The sequence below is a fragment of the Microcaecilia unicolor genome, chromosome 9 (genome assembly GCF_901765095.1).
Source record: "Microcaecilia unicolor chromosome 9, aMicUni1.1, whole genome shotgun sequence".
Classification (NCBI taxonomy): Eukaryota; Metazoa; Chordata; class Amphibia; order Gymnophiona; family Siphonopidae; genus Microcaecilia; species Microcaecilia unicolor.
Genome location: NC_044039.1, coordinates 222,259,317 through 222,280,180, shown reverse-complemented (window position 1 = coordinate 222,280,180; position 20,864 = coordinate 222,259,317). Strand labels below are relative to the sequence as shown.

The window sequence follows — 20,864 nt, the reverse complement described above, 5'->3', positions numbered from 1 at the left end:
TGCTTTCTGCTCTGAGGGGGAACAGTCTTCCAGGGCCGGTTTAACCAGAGATGCCAAGTTACCCAGTTGAGATTTTGGGACAGTCATAGTTTTGAATCCCCAAACTACAAATCCCATACTGCTTTGGGATGTAAGTTCAAAACCAGGCCTGGCCAAAAAGTCTCCCTCCTGGAACTGGTAACGTGGGCGGCTCTGTTTTCTGTTCTGGGAAAAACTAATGGACATGAAATGAAACCACAAGGAGGTAAGATTAAAAGCACCATCACAGAAAGGAAGGTGGGTGCCTGAAATACCTTCCTGGTGGAGGTGGTAAGAGCAAAAACACCTTCATAAAGGCCTGGGATAACCACAGAGGTTCTCTGTGTAGCAACAAGATGGGATCAAATGACAGAGAGAGAAGTGTGACCTGATTTGAGCAGCAGGTACGATCCTGGAAGAGGCAACCTGCAACCTCTGCACAGAGCGACTTAAGCCGCTTTGCTGGGAGACTGGAAGGAGCGGGGCTAGTCCTTACCTGCCATATCCTACAACGTTACATAAGTATTGCCATACGGACAGACCAAAGGTCCATCAAGCCCAGCATCCTGTTTCCAACAGTGGCCAACCCAGGTCACAAATACCTGGTAAGATCACAAAAAAGCTCAATACATTTTATGCTGCTTATCCCAGAAATAAGCAGTGGATTTTCCCCAAGTCCATTTTAATAATGGCTTATGGACTTTTCATTTAGGAAGCGAGTCAAACCTTTTTTAAACCCCGCTAAGCTAACTGCTTTTACCAGATTCTCTGGCAACAAATCCCAGAGTTTACTGTAGTACAGTACTTTTGTGAAGGTTGGATGCTCACAAACTCACAGAAAGCCCAAGCTTGAAAGGGAAGGTGGGGGTGAGTGGAGTATGAACCTTAGCCTGCTGTCCTGCCCCTCCTAGCTAAGCTGGAATAGCTGCTTCTTCAGCTCAGCAGCAGACAACCTGCTCTGAAACTGGAAGAAAATTAAAGGCATTGTGGATTTAGCTCGACATGTTAGAAAGTGTGAGCAACACTTAAATGCTGGGGACCTTACATTCTTAAATTTGTACCTGAGACAATGGAGGGTTAAGTGATTTACTCAAGATCAGAAGGAGCTACTATGGGATTTGAACCCTGGATTTCCAGGTTCTGAGCCTTCTGCTTTAACCATTAGGCTCCTCCTCCATCTGGGGTTTGGATGCAAAGGTTTCGGAAGATGGGCTGTGGATAATCAACAGACAGATGTTTGACTCCACAAAGCTCTTGACTGCTACATGAGATGTTAAGTTATTGGTATGCAGCACCTAACTACACAGCAATAACTTCCTGGGGTCTGATTTACAAAGGTTTTATATTTAATAAATGAGGTTGAAAGGGGTCTTTGTATTTGCAGCTCCCAGACTGAGGAACAATCCCATCATGTGAGTGTGTCAGTGAGCAAGATACCAGACTGACAGCAGATTCACAAGTAACAATATATTCCTTCTCTCTTTAGAGCAACAGGGAGGGAGCCGACTGCTCTAATCCTGAGACCTCCCCCACGATGATCCTGGCCAAACTCAGACATTGACTGCACAGGAGCTTGTGCCAGGTAAGAGAAAACAGTTTGTTTTAACAATCCAGCCACTGTAGATCGGAGATAAGAAAAATGTCAGTGAGCACTATGATTTCACTCTGTCCAGAAAATTCTCACAACATTCACTAGTGAAACTCCTGTCCCATTCCCTAAAGTGACTCCTCCCCACACCCACCACTCCTCCCCACACCCATTACTCCTGCACCATTCTCTACAGTGACTCCCCCCCCACACCCACCACTCCTGCACCATTCCCTGCAGTGACTCCTCCCACACCCACCACTCCTGTACCTTTCCCTACAGTGACTTCCGCCACACCCACCACTCCTGCACCATTCCCTACAGTGATTCCCCCACCCACCATTCCTGTACAGTGACTCCACCTACCCAGCACTCCTGCATCATTCCCTGCAGTGACTCCCCACCACACCCACCCACCACTCCTGCACCATTCCCTACAATGACTCCCCCCACCACTCCTGTATCATTCCCTATAGTGACTCCCCCTACCCAGCACTCCTGTACCATTCCCTACAGTGACTCCCCCCACACCCACCACTCCTGCACCATTCCCTATAGTGATTCCCCCCACACCCAATACTCCTGCACCATTCTCTACAGTGACTCCCCCCCACACCCACCACTCCTGCACCATTCCCTGCAGTGACCCCCCCACATGCAGCACTCCTGCACCATTCCCTGCAGTGACTCCTCCCACACCCACCACTCTTGTAACTTTCCCTACAGTGACTTCCCCCACACCCACCACTCCTGCACCATTCCCTACAGTGATTCCCCCACCCACCATTCCTGTACAGTGACTCCACCTACCCAGCACTCCTGCATCATTCCCTGCAGTGACTCCCCACCACACCCACCCACCACTCCTGCACCATTCCCTACAGTGACTCCCCCCACCACTCCTGTATCATTCCCTATAGTGACTCCCCCTACCCAGCACTCCTGTACCATTCCCTACAGTGACTCCCCCCACACCCACCACTCCTGCACCATTCCCTATAGTGATTCCCCCCACACCCACCACTCCTGCACCATTCTCTACAGTGACTCCCCCCCACACCCACCACTCCTGCACCATTCCCTGCAGTGACCCCCCCACATGCAGCACTCCTGCACCATTCCCTGCAGTGACTCCTCCCACACCCACCACTCCTGTACCTTTCCCTACAGTGACTTCCCCCACACCCACCACTCCTGCACCATTCCCTACAGTGATTCCCCCACCCACTATTCCTGTACAGTGACTCCACCTACCCAGCACTCCTGCATCATTCCCTGCAGTGACTCCCCCCCACACCCACCCACCACTCCTGCACCATTCCCTACAGTGACTCCCCCCACCACTCCTGTATCATTCCCTATAGTGACTCCCCCTACCCAGCACTCCTGTACCATTCCCTACAGTGACTCCCCCCACACCCACCACTCTACTACTACTACTACTATTTAGCATTTCTATAGCGCTACAAGGCGTACGCAGCGCTGCACAAACATAGAAGAAAGACAGTCCCTGCTGAAAGAGCTTACAATCTAATAGACAAAAAATAAATAAAGTAAGCAAATCAAATCAATTAATGTGAACGGGAAGGAAGAGAGGAGGGTAGGTGGAGGCGAGTGGTTACAAGTGGTTACGAGTCAAAAGCAATGTTAAAGAGGTGGGCTTTCAGTCTAGATTTAAAGGTGGCCAAGGATGGGGCAAGACGTAGGGGCTCAGGAAGTTTATTCCAGGCGTAGAGTGCAGCGAGACAGAAGGCGCGAAGTCTGGAGTTGGCAGTAGTGGAGAAGGGAACAGATAAGAAGGATTTATCCATGGAGCGGAGTGCACGGGAAGGGGTGTAGGGAAGGACGAGTGTGGAGAGATACTGGGGAGCAGCAGAGTGAGTACATTTATAGGTTAGCAGAAGAAGTTTGAACAGGATGCGAAAACGGATAGGGAGCCAGTGAAGGGTCTTGAGGAGAGGGGTAGTATGAGTAAAGCGACCCTGGCGGAAGATGAGATGGGCAGCAGAGTTTTGAACCAACTGGAGAGGGGAGAGGTGACTAAGTGGGAGGCCAGCAAGAAGCTGATTGCAGTAGTCTAAACGAGAGGTGACAAGGTTGTGGATGAGGGTTTTGGTAGAGTGCTCGGAAAGAAAGGGGCGGATTTTACGGATGTTGTAAAGAAAGAAACCACAGGTCTTGGCAATCTGCTGGATATGAGCAGAGAAGGAGAGAGAAGAGTCAAAGATGACCCCAAGGTTTCGAGCTGAGGAGACAGGGAGAATGAGAGAGCCATCAACAGAAATAGAAAACGGGGGGAGCGGGGAGGTGGGTTTGGGGGGGAAAATGAGAAGCTCGGTTTTGGTCATATTTAATTTCAGGTGGCGTTGAGACATCCAGACAGCGATGTCAGACAAGCACGCTGAAACTTTGGTTTGGATGCAAGGTAAGATATCAGGGGTAGAAAGGTAGATTTGGGAGTCATCAGCATAGAGATGGTAGGAAAAGCCATGGGATGAGATTAATGAACCAAGGGAAGAAGTGTAGATAGAACAGAGGAGGGAACCAAGAACAGAACCCTGAGGTACACTGACAGGCAGAGGGATAGAAGTAGAAGAGGATCCACCAGAGTGAACACTAAAGGTGCGGAGGGAGAGGTAGGAAGAGAACCAGGAAAGGACAGAGCCCTGGAATCCAAGTGAAGACAGGGTATCGAGAAGTATGCTGTGATCGACAGTGTCAAAAGCAGCGGAAAGATCAAGAAGAATGAGGATGGAATATTGACCACTCCCGCACCATTCCCTATAGTGACTCTCCCCACACCCACCACTCCCGCACCATTCCCTATAGTGACTCCCCCCACACCCACCACTCCTGCACCATTCCCTTTAGTGACTCTCCCCACACCCACCACTCCCGCACCATTCCCTATAGTGACTCCCCCCACACACAATACTCCTGTACCATTCCCTACAGTGACTCCCCCCACACCCACCACTCCTGCACCATTCCCTATAGTGACTCTCCCCACACCCACCACTCCTGCACCATTCCCTATAGTGATTCCCCCCACACCCAATACTCCTGTACCATTCCCTACAGTGACTCCCCCCACACCCACCACTCCTGCACCATTCCCTACAGTGACTCCTCCCCCCACACCCACCACTCCTGAAGCATTCCCTACAGTGACTCCCCCCACGCCCACCACTCCCGCACCATTCCCTACAGTGACTCCTCCTCATAACCACCGCTCCCCCCACACCCATCACTCCTTCACCATTCCCTACAGTGATACCCCCACCCAACATTCCTGTACCATTCCCTACAGTGACTCCCCTTACCCAGCACTCCTGCATCATTCCCTGCAGTGAATCCCCCCCACACCCAATACTCCTGTACCATTCCCTACAGTGACTCCCCCCACACCCACCACTCCTGCACCATTCCCTACAGTGACTCCTCCCCCCACACCCACCACTCTACTACTGAGATTGGGTGGCAGAGCCGGTGGTGGGAGGCGGGACTGGTGGTTGGGAGGTGGGGATAGTGCTGGGCAGACTTATACGGTCTGTGCCAGAGCCGGTGGTTGGGAGGCGGGGCTGGTGGTTGGGAGGTGGGGATAGTGCTGGGCAGACTTATACGGTCTGTGCCACAGCCGGTGGTGGGAGGCGGGGCTGGTGGTTGGGAGGCGGGGATAGTGCTGGGCAGACTTATACGGTCTGTGCCAGAGCCAGTGGTGGGAGGTGGGGCGGGGATAGTGCTGGGCAGACTTATACGGTCTGTGCCAGAGCCAGTGGTGGGAGGCGGGGCGGGTGGTTGGGAGGTGGGGATAGTGCTGGGCAGACTTATACGGTCTGTGCCCTGAAAAAGACAGGTACAAATCAAGGTAAGGTATACACAAAAAATGACACGTGAGTTTATCTTGTTGAGCAGACTGGGTGGACCGTGCAGGTCTTTTTCTGCCGTCATCTACTATGTTACTATGTTTTAAAAGTATTTCCATGCAATTTCATTCAGTGTCCCCTGGTCTTTGTATTTTTTGATTGAGTGAAAAATCGATTCAGCTTCACCTGCTCCACACCACCTCAATCATATCCCCCCTCAACCTTCTCTTTTCCAAGCTGAAGAGCCCTAACCTCTTTAGTCTTTCCTCATATGGGAGGAGTTCCGTCCCCTTTATCATTTTGGTCGCTCTTCTTTGAACCTTTTCTAATTTCTCTATATCTTTTTTTGAGACACGGCGACCAGAATTGAATGCCATACTCAAGGTGAGGTTGTACCATGGAGTGATACAATGTATTATAATATTTTTAGTCTTATTTTGCATCCATCTCCTAATAATTCCTAGCTTCCTGTTTTCTTTTTTGGCCGCCACCACACACTGGGCAAAAGATTTCAGTGTATTGTCTACAAAGACACCTAGATCTTGTTTTCTTGAGTGCTGACTCCTAAGGTGGACCCTAACATCAGATAACTATGATTTGGATTATCCTTCCCAATGTGCATCACTTTGCATTTGTCTACATTAAATTTAATCTGCCATTTGGATGCCCAGTCTTCCAATTTCCTAAGGTGTTCCTGCAATATTTCACAGTCCGCATGTATTTTAACAACCTTGAATAGTTTTGTGTCATCTGCAAATGTAATCACCTCACTTATTATTCTGATTTCCAGATCATTTATAAATATGTTAAATAGAACCGGTCCCAGTACAGATCCCTCTGGCACTCCACTGTTCACCCTCCCCCATTGAGAAAAATGGCCATTTAACCCTACCTTCTGTTTTCTGTCTAATAACCAGTTCCTAATCCGCAACATAATATTACCTCCTATCCTGTGACATTATAATTTTCTGAGGAGTCTCTCATGAGGAACTTTGTCAAAAGCTTTCTGAAAATCTAGATACACAACATCAACCGGCTCACCTTTATCCACATGTTTATTCACGCCTTCAAAGAAGTGAACCAAGACTTCCCTTGGCAGAACCCATGCGGACTCTGTCCCATTAAATCATGTTTGTCTTATGTCTTCTATAATTTTATTCTTTATAATAGTTTCCACTATTCTGCCTGGCATTGAAGTCAGACTTCCTGGTCTGTAATGTTCCGGATCACCTCTGGAACCCTTTTTAAAAATCGGCGTTACGTTGGCCACCCTCCATTCTTCAGGTACTACGGACGATTATAATGACAGGTAACAGATCACATACTCAGAATTGGTCCACTCTGCTTTTGGAGGATTTGAAGAGTCTGATTCTGAACTTTGCATAAATATAAGATATTCAATTAACCTTCCCTAACCGCAACTTTCTAGAAGCTCAATTGGCGTCTAAATTTATGAATCAGTCCTTAGTCCCAAACCTATCCTGGGAGAACCCCAGCCAGTCAGGATGTCTGCAATGAGATTGATTTTCTTGCACTGCTTCCACCGCATGCAAATTTCTCTCATGCGTGCATTTAGTGTGGATATCCAGAAACCTGATTGGCTGGCATTCCCCCAGGACAGGTGTGGGAACTAATACCTTAGAATGAGATGCAGATGATGACGACGCCTCTTTCTTTGGGTTACAGGAAATAACCTAACTGCAAGTGTAACCTGTGCTCTTTCTGTGTTGTAGGAGAAGACCTCTGCCATGGCCGGTTTTAATGTCACCGAAGCCTCCCCAGGCAGACCCCCCTCCTCCCTGGACAACCTTAACTTGCTGAACGCTCTGCCCAACAGCACAGAGGAGCAGTGTTACAGCGCTCACTCAAGGAGCAGCGTGTTGCAGGGGCTGCCCTTTGGAGGAGTGCCCACTGTCCTCGCCATCAACTTTCTGCTCTGGCTGGTGAGAAGCATGGCAAAAGGATGGGCCGCTGTGAAGGTGTGTTTGCGTGGCATTAACTCTTTGCTGTCTGTCCCACCTATAGCTCCTGCTCCTGGTGTTCTCCTGCCTTCGGAAGGCTGCCTGGGACTATGGCCGCTTGGCGCTACTAATGGATAACGACAGGTAAGCAGCCATTAGCTGGAGATCACATCACGCTCTGGAGACATTTCTCGTTTTCCGTAGCAGCATCTCTTCGTGGTAATGCACGCACCCTCCGTGGCTCGGAGTTTCTGCAGATGGTTGGTGTCCAGGGCAGGGCCAGAGCTCTTTGCACTGTAGTGATGGTGCTTCCCCTTCAGTTGGGTAGGGGACTCTACTTATAGTGGGGTCAGTATATTCAGAAACCAGCACAGGTTGGGGGGGGGGGGGGGGGTAAGATAACCGGGTAAAGGTCTGCCACCCTTAGCTGCCTGTCGTGTGGGTGTATTTCGGATATTCTGAGGCTGAAGGTTACCCTGCTAAATTTAGCCAGTAAGTTCTGAATATCACACTAACCCTCGGATTCTATATATCATGCCTAGCATTCCGCGCTGAAATCCAAGCGTATTATATAACAATGTGCATAACTTAATTGACTTACCAAGCTAATCAACGTTGATAACAGCACTTCACAAACAATAATGAGCAGTAATTGGCAATAATTAGAATTTACGCGCACAACTCGCTGAGTGTATTCTGTAATGAACTGCGCCTAAATTCTAATGCACGCAGTTCAAAAGGGGCGTGGCTATGGGCATCTCAAAATTTATGCACGCAGTTATAGAATATGGCCCAGTGTGTGTAAATCTACGTGCAGGGATATATGCCACATTTTCGTTGGTATAAAGGGAGGCATGTAGTTTTATGGGCTGGGATATCGACTAAGCATATTCTATATACCGCGCCTAGACCTAGGCGCCACTTATAGAATTCGCCGAGTCGCAAATGTTTACCACACGGATTTTATTTATTTATTGCATTTGTATCCCACATTTTCCCACCTATTTGCAGGCTCAATGTGGCTTACAGAGTTTGGTTATGACATAATCATTTTATGATGTCAGTTTTAATTAGTAGTGTTCAAAGATTAGGTAAGGGAAGAGAGAAGGGAGTTGTTAGGCAGGGTTGAAGGTGGACTGTGATAACTGTGTGGATTTTAGGTGCCATTTATAGAATCTGGCTCTAAGAGGGTAACTCTATTACGCTGGGCAGGCCAACTTTATACTTATGGTCCAAAGTGCGCAATTTATGCAATAAGATTGGTTGCTTACTGTACTAGGCTGCGCATTTGGTTCGCTATTCTCTAACAACTTACGAATTTTATAAAATATTATGGAAAAAATATTGTTCAGGAATTAGAGAGAAAAGTCTTTTTATTATTCACCCACCAGGACAGCATCAGACATCAGTTTCAAGTTATAACAAACTTACAAAATCTAACATCAGTACCGCTGGTAATTATAAGTAATTAGACTAATTATATAAAGAAGAGAAAAAGAAGGAAGAAGTGTTTTTTCCTCATACAAAGGTCACAGAACAGAGAGAAAGAATAAATGAAAGAAAGATTCTTAGATAAAGAGAATTAGTTGCTACGAAGGTACGAAGGGGGGAGAGCAAACCCCTTCCGGAAAAACAGGTCATTAATTCAATAATTAATAGCCAATTATTGGCTATAAATCACCTTAATTGGCATTACTTGGCACCAGTTAGCCGTTAGCCGCGTCACTGCCTTAGTCGTCGTTCTGTAAGTTGCTTGTACAACGTCAAAGTGGGTGTGGACAGGGGATGGACATGGGTGGGTTCTGGGCATGTCAGGCAGTTAGATGCGCAGGTTACAGAATTATAATTTACGCACTTGACTGCCTACGCTTCGATGCTCCACTTACACCAGCCTTTCAGCTGTGCTCACGCCTAACAATAGCGCAGATGCGGCAAGTATTCTTCGGCTGCAGTTCTGTGCAGAAATGCCTTTATAGAATTCACGGTCGGCAGGCGTCATCCCAGTGCCTACGTTTCAGCACTGTTTCCGTGAATTTACCCCTAGGCGTCTAAACTTGACATTTTTGGTGGGTAAATGGTCCAGCTCTGTAGTCAGTCATGTTAATTGGGTATTTTACCAAAGAGAAAACAAGATGGTCAAAAGGGGTAAAAAAACCTTCAGAGGAAAAATATCTCAACTGCAAATAGGTAAACAAGGAAGGACCTGCATCAAAATAGGTACTTTGGGAGATTAGGACCTCTTACAGAGCAGAGCTGTTTCAAGTCTTATACTATTTAATAAACCCTATTAAGAACAATGTTTATTTTAATCCGCAAGAACTTTATTAAAAAATAAGTTATGGCCACTTACCTTGCTCCAAGCAAACTCCAGCGCTGGATCATTAAAAGTAACACATGAGAGCGTTTCGGGGTAGTGACCATAGGGTCAAATTATAACCTCAGGCTGGCTATGACGCTATAGTTGAACATCAGAATAACTCTCAATATTGTGTTCAAGGTGCTGTGTTCCCATTTCCTTTTGTTTCAGTCGGGTACTTTAACCAGGTCCAGGAGAGACTGGACAGAAAAGTAATAGAGCCCTCGGGTTATAATCAAGAGTCTGGGAGGAAGATGGTATTATGGGATGTGACTGTGAGGAGCCTGGAGATAGTGTGTTGAGGTACATCCTGGCCCCAGGCTATAGTGAGGTTATCACTCATCGGGGTTTTTAGCTTGTCCCAGATCAGCGCCAAATCTGGAGCTTTTCCAACTGAGCGACTAGGGATTACAGGTGAAAGCCAGACCTGATCCCAAGGGTCCTGGGTTGATGGATCAGGTTTGAGAATATACTTAATGTCTGTCCCTTTTTCCTCTGAGCAGCTGGGTGAATTACAGACGCTGGAGCTCCTATGGGTAATATTGTCTGTTGTTTATGGTGTGGTGGATGGTCACAGGGATAATGGTGATCTGGGAATAGAAACACATCCTGTGGCGGGGAGAGGGGGCACAGTGGTGGGATCAGGCCCATCCAGTAGCAGCACACCTATGATGTGGCTGGCAGGGATCCCCAAGCCCCACCAGCCAAAAACTCCCAACAACTGTCCCTCCTGCTTACCTTGTAAATAGCAGATCTTCGCCTGCAGCGAGCAGTGACCAATACATACTTCTCGCACCGGCCCCACAGCCTTCCCTCTGATGTGTTCCTGCCTATGCAAAAACAGGAAGTTGCATCATGGGAAGGCTGTGTGGCCAATATGAGCAGTTTGTATAAGTTTCTGCTCGCCACTGGTGGAAATCTGCTTTTGAAAAGGTATGCGGGAGAGGGGGGATGTTTGAGAGACCATATGGCATGCAGGTGAGAGAAGGAGAGTCCAAATTACCTGTGAGACGGGGTGGGGCTCTTCTGCCCATCCATCTTGGACCCAGGCCCACCCAACTACACCCCTGAGGGGGCAGACTCTATCCTTCAAACTAACCACTTGCCTGGTTTTTCAACGCTTTCCCCACGTTTCCCTGTGCTGTAGAGTTGGGCTTTGTGTAGGACCCATAATCCATGTAAATGCCATGGCAAGGAAGGAGTTGGCTATTAATTTGTGCAGATACAAAGGATGTGCGTAGAAGACCAGAATGCTTAGCACAGGGCTAAGGCTTTGTGTGAGCTCAACTTTCTGAAGCCAGCATTAGTGAGGGTTTCATGTCTGGGACATGGGGATGAGGAGCTGAGCTAACTGTATTATTGCAGCAGACAAAAGTAGAGGCTGAACACTGGAGATGTTATCCAACAATCTTTAATTGATGCAGATAAGAAGGGACCAGACAATGTCCGTGTTTCAGCGTAAATCAACGCCTACGTCATGGGTCAAATTACTAACTCTAGTCAAATGTACTGGTATTCAACTCTGCACGTATATGGAAATGGAGAGTTGTGAAAAGGGTCAAGTTATATGAGCAGACCCTACATTGCTTGCCAAGTGGTGATCTACTTGCCATTGAGCTCTGAATAGCTCAACCCTTTTCACAACTCTTTGTTTTCATATGCGTGCAGAGTTGAATACTAGTACTTTTGACTAGAGTTAGTAATTTGATCCCTGACGTAGGTGTTGATATACGCTGAAACACGGACTGTGTCAGATCCCTTCTTATAAGATTGTTGGATAACATCTCCAGTGTTGGATTCATTCAGCCTCTACTTTTGTCTGCTGCAATAATACAGTTAGCTCAGCTCCTCATCCCCATGTCCCAGACATGAAACCCTCACTAATGCTGGCCTCAGAAAGTTGAGCTCACACAAAGCCTCAGTCCTGTGCTAAGCATTCTGGTCTTCTACGCACATCCTTTGTATCTGCACAAATTAATATCTAACTCTTTCCTTGCCATGGCATTTACATAAGCAGTGCACTGATGTCTTCGAGAGTCTTTGCATGCAGTTTTCTTGTGTGCTGGACTTCTGTTTTCCCCGGGTGACCACTGTGCGCAGAACCCACACTGAGCCCTCTCTACTTTCTTACATCAGCCTCCCCCCTTCCTCCTGGTATCATTTAATGCTCCCAGTTGCCCCAGCTCTGGTTCTTTCTGCCCTCGCTCCTGAAGAGTGAGATAGTGGAGCCCTCTGGGAGTGTCTCTCCTTCTGTATGACAGTGGCTAATCCTAAGGGACTGTATTTGCCCGGAATCTGGGAGGTGGCAGCTTTGCTTTGGTGATGGAGGTGGCAGGCTTGGTTATTTATTTTCCTTCTTCTATTTATACCTGGGCTCTCTTGAAAGGTGCAGCTGGGAGAGCAGAATGGACCCTCGGGTGCCTGCAGCTGGAGATTTACAAATTCTGTCCTGTAGGGGAGGGTCATGTAGGACTTGGGATCACCTGTCCTCTACCAGCTGTCCCTTCATTCTTGCTGGCAATCAAAAGCTTTCAGCCCTCTGGGTGTGGTGCCAATCTCATAATTATTGTGTAATACAGTGGTTTCCAAACCTGTCCTGGGGGAACTCCAGCCAGTCAGGTTTTCAAGATATCCACAGTGAATATTCATGAGATTTATTTGAATAATCTGCCTCCTTGGTATGCATTTTCATTGTGGGTATCCTGAAAACCTGACTGGCTGGGGTTTCCCCAGGACAGGGTTGAGAACCCCCGCTGTAATGTATCAAAGCAAAATTGACCAACTCTTCCAAGAGCCCAGGTCGGGCCTGTTTGTCAGTTGTTGTTTTAATTCTCTACAGGTTGTGAACAGGGGTTCTCAATCCAGTCCTCAGGACACACCCAGCCAGTCAGGTATTTAGGATACCCACCATGAATATCTATTAGAGTAATTTGCATACAGTGGAGGGTGTACATGCAAATTTATGTCATGCATATTCATTGTGGATATCTTGAAACCCAGACTGGTTGGTGTGGTCCAAGAACTAGGTTGAAAACCCCAGTATGAGACTAAGAGAAGAATTAGGCAGGAGCCCTCCAGACCCTTCCCCAGTTCTGGATAAATGTGAGGCCACCTGGTGACCGTAGTGGCAGGGCAGGGCTGTGTTCTGCATACAGAAGATCCAGATACATTGGCCGGATCTGGTCTTCCGTTCCTCAGGCCCAGCAGGGCTGTGTTCTGCATTCAGAAGATCCAGATACATTGGCCGGATCTGGTCTTCCATTCCTCAGGCCCAGCAGGGCTGGGGCTGCTGCATCTAGATGTGATTGAAACTTCATGGTTTCAGACCCCAGCCCTGGTACTCATTTCACTGTGGAAGACCAAAGATCAGGAAGAGACAGCCAGCTCCAAAATAATGATGTGATCTGTGGGATCCTGAACGTTAATTTACTATAATAACACCTTTGATCCCTTTTATGGGGCTGACAAAGGACACTCCAGAGACAAACCACATTGTAGTTTAAAAGTCTGTCTCAAAAACAAGAAATATTTTAACTGTGCTCAACTTGCCAGGCAGACATTTGTAGCTTGTGAGACATCCCATATACCACCCTTACCCTTTCCATCCTTACTGTCAAGTGGTAACTTGCTGGTACCGACGCAGTTACTGGCTCGTAATGCAGTGATACCTCTTCACTTAGGGTAGTTATATCCCGCTGATATCAGTACACAATCTAAGCGGGTTACATAAATTCAGAACGTACACTTAAAAGTCAAGAAGACCTTACAAAGGGGTCCTTTTACCAAATTGTGGGGGAAAGGGCCCTGTGCTAGCAGCTGAGACCGGTTTTCCCATGCACCAGGGTCCTTTTTACTGCTACGGGTAAAAAGCCCCCAGACAAACATGGCCATGTGGTAGTGTCATGTAGCGGGGAGCCCTTAACTCCACCCACTGAGGTGGCGATAAGGGCTCCCACGATAACCGAGCAGCACATAGCAATACCCAGGTTACCGCCACATAAGCCATTTTCAGGGCGTTTCTTCACCCCCCCCCCCCCCCCCCCCCCCCCCCCAGAAATGGCATGCACTCAGGACAGAACTACCACCAGCAGCAACGTTGGGTTGGTGGTAGACTCGATTTAGTGTTCGGTAAACCCGCGTTGGGCTTACCGACGCTTTTTGTAAAAGTTATTCACTCAAATACTTACTAAAAAGATAAGCTTTCAATCCTTTATGAAATTGTAAGTAACAAGAAAGCATACAGACGTGTGTAGGTATGGAATTCCACAGTTTACTAGCTTGAAAAGTGAAAGAGCCATCATGAATTCTCAGTAGAGTAGAATAGAAACGGGAATTCCTTCAAAACACTGGATAGACTGTTAGCTGCGGAAGGAGGGAAGAGTAATTCCCCTGTAATATACTAAATACAATGCAAACAATCTTAAAAACTATCCGGGCAGGAACTGCTAACCAATGTAGCCTTCTGAGCAACCGTGTTACATGATCATAGCGTGAGCAGGCCATAGATCATTTTAGCTGTAGCGTTTTGTAGTAACTGCAACTTGTTAACTAATCTTGAGCTTAATCCAACATATAAAACACTACATTAATCCAACTGAGGCAAAACAATAGCCTGAACCAGCAAGTAAAAATGTTTGGTAAAATAAATAGATCTTATCGCCCTGAGCTATCGTAGTTTAAAAAATAACTTCTTATCTGCAGACCCATCTTCAGTTGAGTATCCAAAATAATTCCCAGAACCTTAGAAGATTTTTTCAAACTTTAACTGTTCTCCAGAGGCTATAGTCACACTACAAGGAACTAAAGAGACGTCATTACAAAAATATAACAATTTAGTCTTAGCTGCATTGAGTTCTAAAAGATGGCGGCTAGCCCAAGAGTGAATCAAAGCAATGCAGTCGGAGATATCTAAGTTTGTAATGTTGAGAAATCTAATATTACTGGGATCAAAACAAATATATTGTCTGTGTATAAGCAACCACAGTGACCTAATGCATCCAAAACTGTTCACCCTGAGGTTAGTGGGGATCTTTTTCACTGTTCAGCCAGATCTATAACTTTCTGTCTTATGCATAGATTTGCCTGTCTTGAAAACGTGGTTGCTGTGGTTTGAACATCTCAAGAGATAAGTATATGAATTGATAAAGTGAATATAACAAGCTTATTTTCGAAAGAGAAGGACGCCCATCTTTCGACACAAATTGGGAGATGGGCGTCCTTCTCGCAAGATCGTCCAAATCAGCATAATCGAAAGCTGATTTTTTGACACCCTCGACTGCTTTCCGTTGCGGAGACGACCAAAGTTCATGGGGGTGTGTCGGCAGCGAAGGAGGGACTGGGACGTGATTAGGAGATGGTCGTCCTCGGCTGATAATAGAATAAAGAAGGGAGTCCCTGACGAGCACTTGGCCGACTTTACTTGGTCCATTTTATTTTCACAACCAAGCCTCAAAAAGGTGCCCAAACTGACCAGATGACCACAGGAGGGAATCGGGGATGACCTCCCCTTACTCCCCCAGTGGTCAATAACCCCCTCCCACCATAAAAAACAAGTTTAAAAATACCTTTTTGCCATCCTCTATGCCAGCTTCAAATGCCATACTCGGGTCCATCGCAGCAGTATACAGGTCCCTGGAGCAGTTGTAGTGGGTGCAGTGGACTTCAAGCAGGCGGACCTGGAAGGGGGAGGGGTTTGGGGGGGCTCAGCACCCAATTAAGGGAGCTATGCACCTGGGAGCCATTTCTGAAGTCCACTGCAGTGCCCCCTAGGGTGCCAGGTTGGTGTCCTGGCATGTGAGGGGGACCAGTGCACTACAAATGCTGGCTCCTCCCACGACCAAAGGGCTTGGATTTAAACGTTTTTGAGATAGATGTCTTTGGTTTCCATTATTGCCGAAAACTGAGGACGACCATCTGAAAAATGATCTAAGGACAACCATCTCTAAGGTCGACCTAAATGTCAAGATTTGGGCGTCCCCGACCGTATTATCAAAACGAAAGATGGACGTCCATCTTGTTTCGATAATACGTGTTGCCCCGCCCCTTCGCGGCACCGTCCTTAGAGTTGGGCACCCTTAGAGATGGTCGTCCCCATTCGAAAATGCCCCTCTAAGTCATCTTTTTTTATGTAAGTAACCCCTATGGTTGTAGAACATTCTTTTTCTGGAGGAGCTTCCCGATGTCTAGCATCACTTCCTGTTTCTTGGAAGCAGTGAAGCACTAATGGGACAGGAGCTGCAACGTCCCTTGCCCCAATCCAGTAAGGTATGATGCATTTTGATCTGGGGACACGTCTCCATCTCCTCCCCCCACCGTCAGCATCCTGGGTGGAGGAATGGCGGAGCCCAATCGCCCCATATCCCACAGCCCACAGGAGTCAGCCCTGCTGGCAGGACATTCCTGGTTCAGAACTACAGTAGCCTACTTTCTGTAAAAGCTTTTCTTCACTCAGATGAGGAGGAAGTTGACTGATTTGGGGCAAATTAAACAATCTCTGTTGGATACAAAGGTTAGAGCAGTGGGCTGAGAACCAGGGAATCCAGAGTGTAAATCCCACTGATGCTCCTTGTGATCTTGGACGTCATATCTCGCTCCGTTGCCTCAGGTATAACCTTAGATTGTGAGACCTCTGGGGATTAGAAATTGCCTGGAGTACCTGAAAGTAACTCACCTTGAACTACTCTTGAAAATGGTACAAGCTAAATTAATATCATAATTTAGGCACACGGAAGCTGTTGTAATTGATTGCTTAGTTCCGTTTGATCAATGGCTCCTTTCAAAGCCCAAGAAGTTCACATCATTATTCTGGAGCCTCCTCTCTCTCTCTCGCTTACTTATTTGACAGGGATCTGGCACAGGTTTTGAGGGTCTGGCTGGAGTTTACTGTGGAGGAGTGTTGAATGAATCACAACTGCCCAGAAAGTGCTGTAGGCTTTAGTAACCTTGGTTGGGGGTAATGATCTGCCACTGCACTTCATTTTAAAATCATTCTTCATTTCATCTGCTTCAGTGTTTTACCTGACCTTATGAGAATGGCCAGGGCAGGTTACGTAAAAACACTCAAGAATATATATTTGCAAATGTTTATCAGGCACAGCAGTGCAAAATTGTTTAGGAGAAAAATGATGTGTGTGTTTTTCAAAACTATGGTTGCAAAAGGGATCCTTGCTGCAAATTAGGAATGCCGACTTCTAGCATCCTCAAATTAACTTCACCTCAACTTGGCTCGATGTTAAGATAAATTCTGCGAAACTGAATTAGATGTGATTTCAATTTGACTCTCTGTCTTTGTCCCAATTTTGTGTGTTTCTTCTTCTCCCCATCTCATATTTACCTCTCTTTAATCTTTTCCTCTTGTACTTTGCTCTGCTCTCTTTGTCCCTTGTTCTCCACCTCGATTTCCATTCTTCCTTCCTGCGCACTCATCTTTGGAAAAGTCTTACATCTCTCTTCTATGGGGAGCAGAGTGAAAAGGAGAAATCGCCGTCAGAGTCGAGCCCATTGGATTTAGACAGTAAGGATGTGGTAAGTCCCACGTATAGGGGAAAGGGTAAATAGTAAGATGGCTGAGTGCTCCTTACCTGGTTGGCAGGAGTAGTGAGTGTGTAAGAAAATACATTTTTCTGAAAGTATAGGATTTCCAGTTGAGCACTGGAGTCCATGAACTTGATGAAGATCATGTTTCTCTTGCTTCGGTTTGATGGACAGTATAGTGGAAAGGATGAGAATGATTGATGGTTTACCAAAGGAGATTGATACGGCAGATGCTATGCTGGAATGGAAAGGTTATGAGTGTTATGAGCAGTATGCTGAATGGAATAGGTTTGAAGGATGGTAGACTGAGGAGGTTGAGTGTAATAAATGGAATACTGAAGGGGATGGGTGTGACATGGTATACTGGAAGGGATGTGTGTGACGGGTGGAATATTGGAAGGGATGGGCTTGATGGATGAGTTTGACAATGTACTGAAGGAGATCTATGTGAAAGGCATTACTCTGAAAAGGACGTGTTTGACTGCAGAATATGCTGGAAAGATTGGGTTTGATGGATGGTATGTTGGACTGGGATAATCTTCTGGATGATATGCTAGAAAGAATGGCCTTGATGAACAATATCCAGGAGGAGATGGGTTTGTTGGATGGTATAATGAGGGAGATGCGCTTGATGGGTGTTGGACAGTATGCTTAAGAAGACTGGTTTGATAGATGGTATGCTGAAGGATATGGGTTTGATGGAATGTATGTTGGAAAGGGTGAGACTGTTGAGAGCATTACTGCAGGGGATGAAGGTGTACATCCTCACTGGAATGTGGACTTGCTGTCATGGGGGTTATTGCTGTAGACTGCACAGGCACACACTAGTGCAGCCTGCAATCAGGGTCCCAAAGATGGGGACCCCATAACATATTAGATTTCATATAGTAATAGTATATGACAACAGATAAAGACCTGAACGGTCCATTCAGTGTGCCTAACACCTGTGAAAAAATACGTGTTTAGTCATCAATCCAATCTGCACCCCCCCCCCCCCCCGCATCCCTCCACTGAGTTCCCCAACCCCATACTGCAGATACATATGACACAGAAAGAGAGAGCTCGTCCCCTAATTCTCTGTCCTGTAAAGGGAACTTGTCTCCCTTTCCTTTCCATTTCATTTCTTTCTTATGGAGCTGGACCATAATATGCAGTACTTAACCAGCTATGAGTTACCCCCTAAAGATAGGACTGGCTTTTGTGTTGGGCACTAACTGGTTAAGTGCTGCTGAATTTGGCTGGTTATCCCCAAACAAGTGATTTAACCAACCAGGAGCTGTTTCTGGCTGTTTGCATATGGATCTGTGAGCAGTGGCATTCCTAGCCTGTTTACCACCTGGGGCGGGTCGCCGCTGTTCCCCTCCAGTGCATCAGCCCCCCCCCCCTCCCCCTGAAATGCATCCCACCCCTAAGTGCATCACCAGACCCTTCCAGCAAGGGGGTTTGCAGAGGAGGCGCACGGCTGTCAGCTCTGTTTGTTCCATGCCCCGGAACAGGAAGTAGCAAGAGGGGGCAGGAGACCGGCAGAGCTGACAGCCGTGCACCTGCTCCAAGCATCCCCTTGCTGCTTGCACCCGGGATGGACTGTCTCCACCCAGGGGCGTAGCTAGGTGGGGCCACGGGGGCACGGGCCCCCACAGATTTAACCCTAGCCCCTCTGCTTTCACCCCCCCCCCCGCTAACCCTCCCCTGTCATCAGGTACCTTTGCTGGGGGGGGTTCCCCAACCCCCGCCAGCCGAAGTCCTCTTCAGCACCAGTCTCCGGTGCATTGCTGATCTGGATTCTGTTTCTGTGAGTCCTGACACGTGCAGGACGTCAGGACTCACAGAAACAGAATCCAGATCAGCGAACATGCCGGACTCGGAGACTGGCACTGAAGGGGACTTCGGCTGTGGTTGGAGACCCCCCGCCAGCAAAGGTACCTGGCGGTGGCGGGGGAGAGTTGACGGCGGTGGGAGGGAGGGTCGAAAAGGACTGGGGGGGTCAGATGTGGCGGGGGGGTTGGTGGCGCTGGGGGGGGGCTAGAATGTGCCCCCTCACCTTGGGCTCTGGACCCCCCTCCCACCGAAATCTGGCTACGCCCCTGTCCCCACCACCCCACCCTTGGTATGCTACTGCCCGTGAGTATATACATTACCTGTGCTGGTGTAAGTGCTCACATCTAAATGGTGGAGATGCAGAATCCTGTAAAGTGCGTGTGAGCATAAGAGTGAGTTCCACCCATGGGTGCATCCCCTAATCAGATATGTAGTACGTAAGATATACGTGTATTTTTGCCATTTAAACACACGTTCAGTGCATTATTTAATTACCTCCCTAATGTCCATTAAAAGATGAGATGCTGAAGGGCCGGGGTTCAGAGCCAGTGTTCTGGAAGACATGGGTTTGATGGAACATATTTTTTGGAAGGAGGGGGTTGATAGATGGATTCACGAATAGGTGCTATGCTGGAGGTCATGAGTTTTATACCTCCTGTATCTGAATGTACACCGTTTTCATAGTTTTCGAACTTGAGAAATGTAAATAAAAAATGTAAAAAGCAGGTTTTCTGGAGTGGGTTGATGTGATGGATTTTGTCATGAAGCTGTCGCATGTCTTTTGATTCACAGTCTGTTCTAACTTTCTATGCAGGGATTCTGCTCCTGGCTAACCTCCATCTATCAGATGAAGTAAGAACATAATATTTGGTCATTCATGAATTAGTCTGCATTTAATTTGTTAAATTCCTGTTTCTTATACCAGACTGGGTGGCTGCTACACCTAAACCAGCTCTTAGGGATTCCACTGTCTATTTTCTGGAAATGGGGATTTAGCAATAGCCCTGGGCAATTGTGATTAAAACCAGTAAGCTGCACTGGTGTGTTCATGCATCATCACAGTGCATTTACTGCAGTTGTACTGATGTGTGCACTAACTTTTACGGTATGTTTACTACATTCAAACCAGAAAGCTCATAAAAAATAAATGTGATGTGCTCAAAAATCAGAAATGTGGCTTTTTCAATATGCAACATTCCCCTCTAGCCACTGTCATCTATCATTGCCCATCAGATGAATCTTATAGTTATCAAATTCAATACTCGAATTAAGTACTGTATTCACTTGCAACCTCAGCAATAGTGGTTAGGGTGGTGGACTTTGGTCCTGGGGAACTGAGGAACTGAGTTGGATTCCCACTTCAGGCACAGGCAGCTCCTTGTGACTCTGGGCAAGTCACTTAACCCTCCATTGCCCCATGTAAGCCGCATTGAGCCTGCCATGAGTGGGAAAGCGCAGGGTACAAATGTAGCAAAAATAAAATAGATACTATTGGAGATTCTACATGGAATGTTGCTACTATTGAGATTCTACACGGAATGTTGCTATTCCACTAGCAACACTCCATGTAGAAGGCTGCGCAGGCTTCTGTTTCTGTGAGTCTGACGTCCTGCACGTACGTGCAGGACGTCAGACTCACAGAAGCAGAAGCCTGCACGGCCACATTGGTGATCTGCAAGGGCCGACTTCTACATGGAATGTTGCTAGTGGAATAGCAACATTCC

General features: G+C 47.2%; 1 pseudogene; it reads left to right on the top strand.

The window, feature by feature from the left end:
* The window catches only part of LOC115477114, a 177,014-nt pseudogene that overhangs the window by 63,509 nt on the left and 92,641 nt on the right, over window positions 1-20,864 (top strand).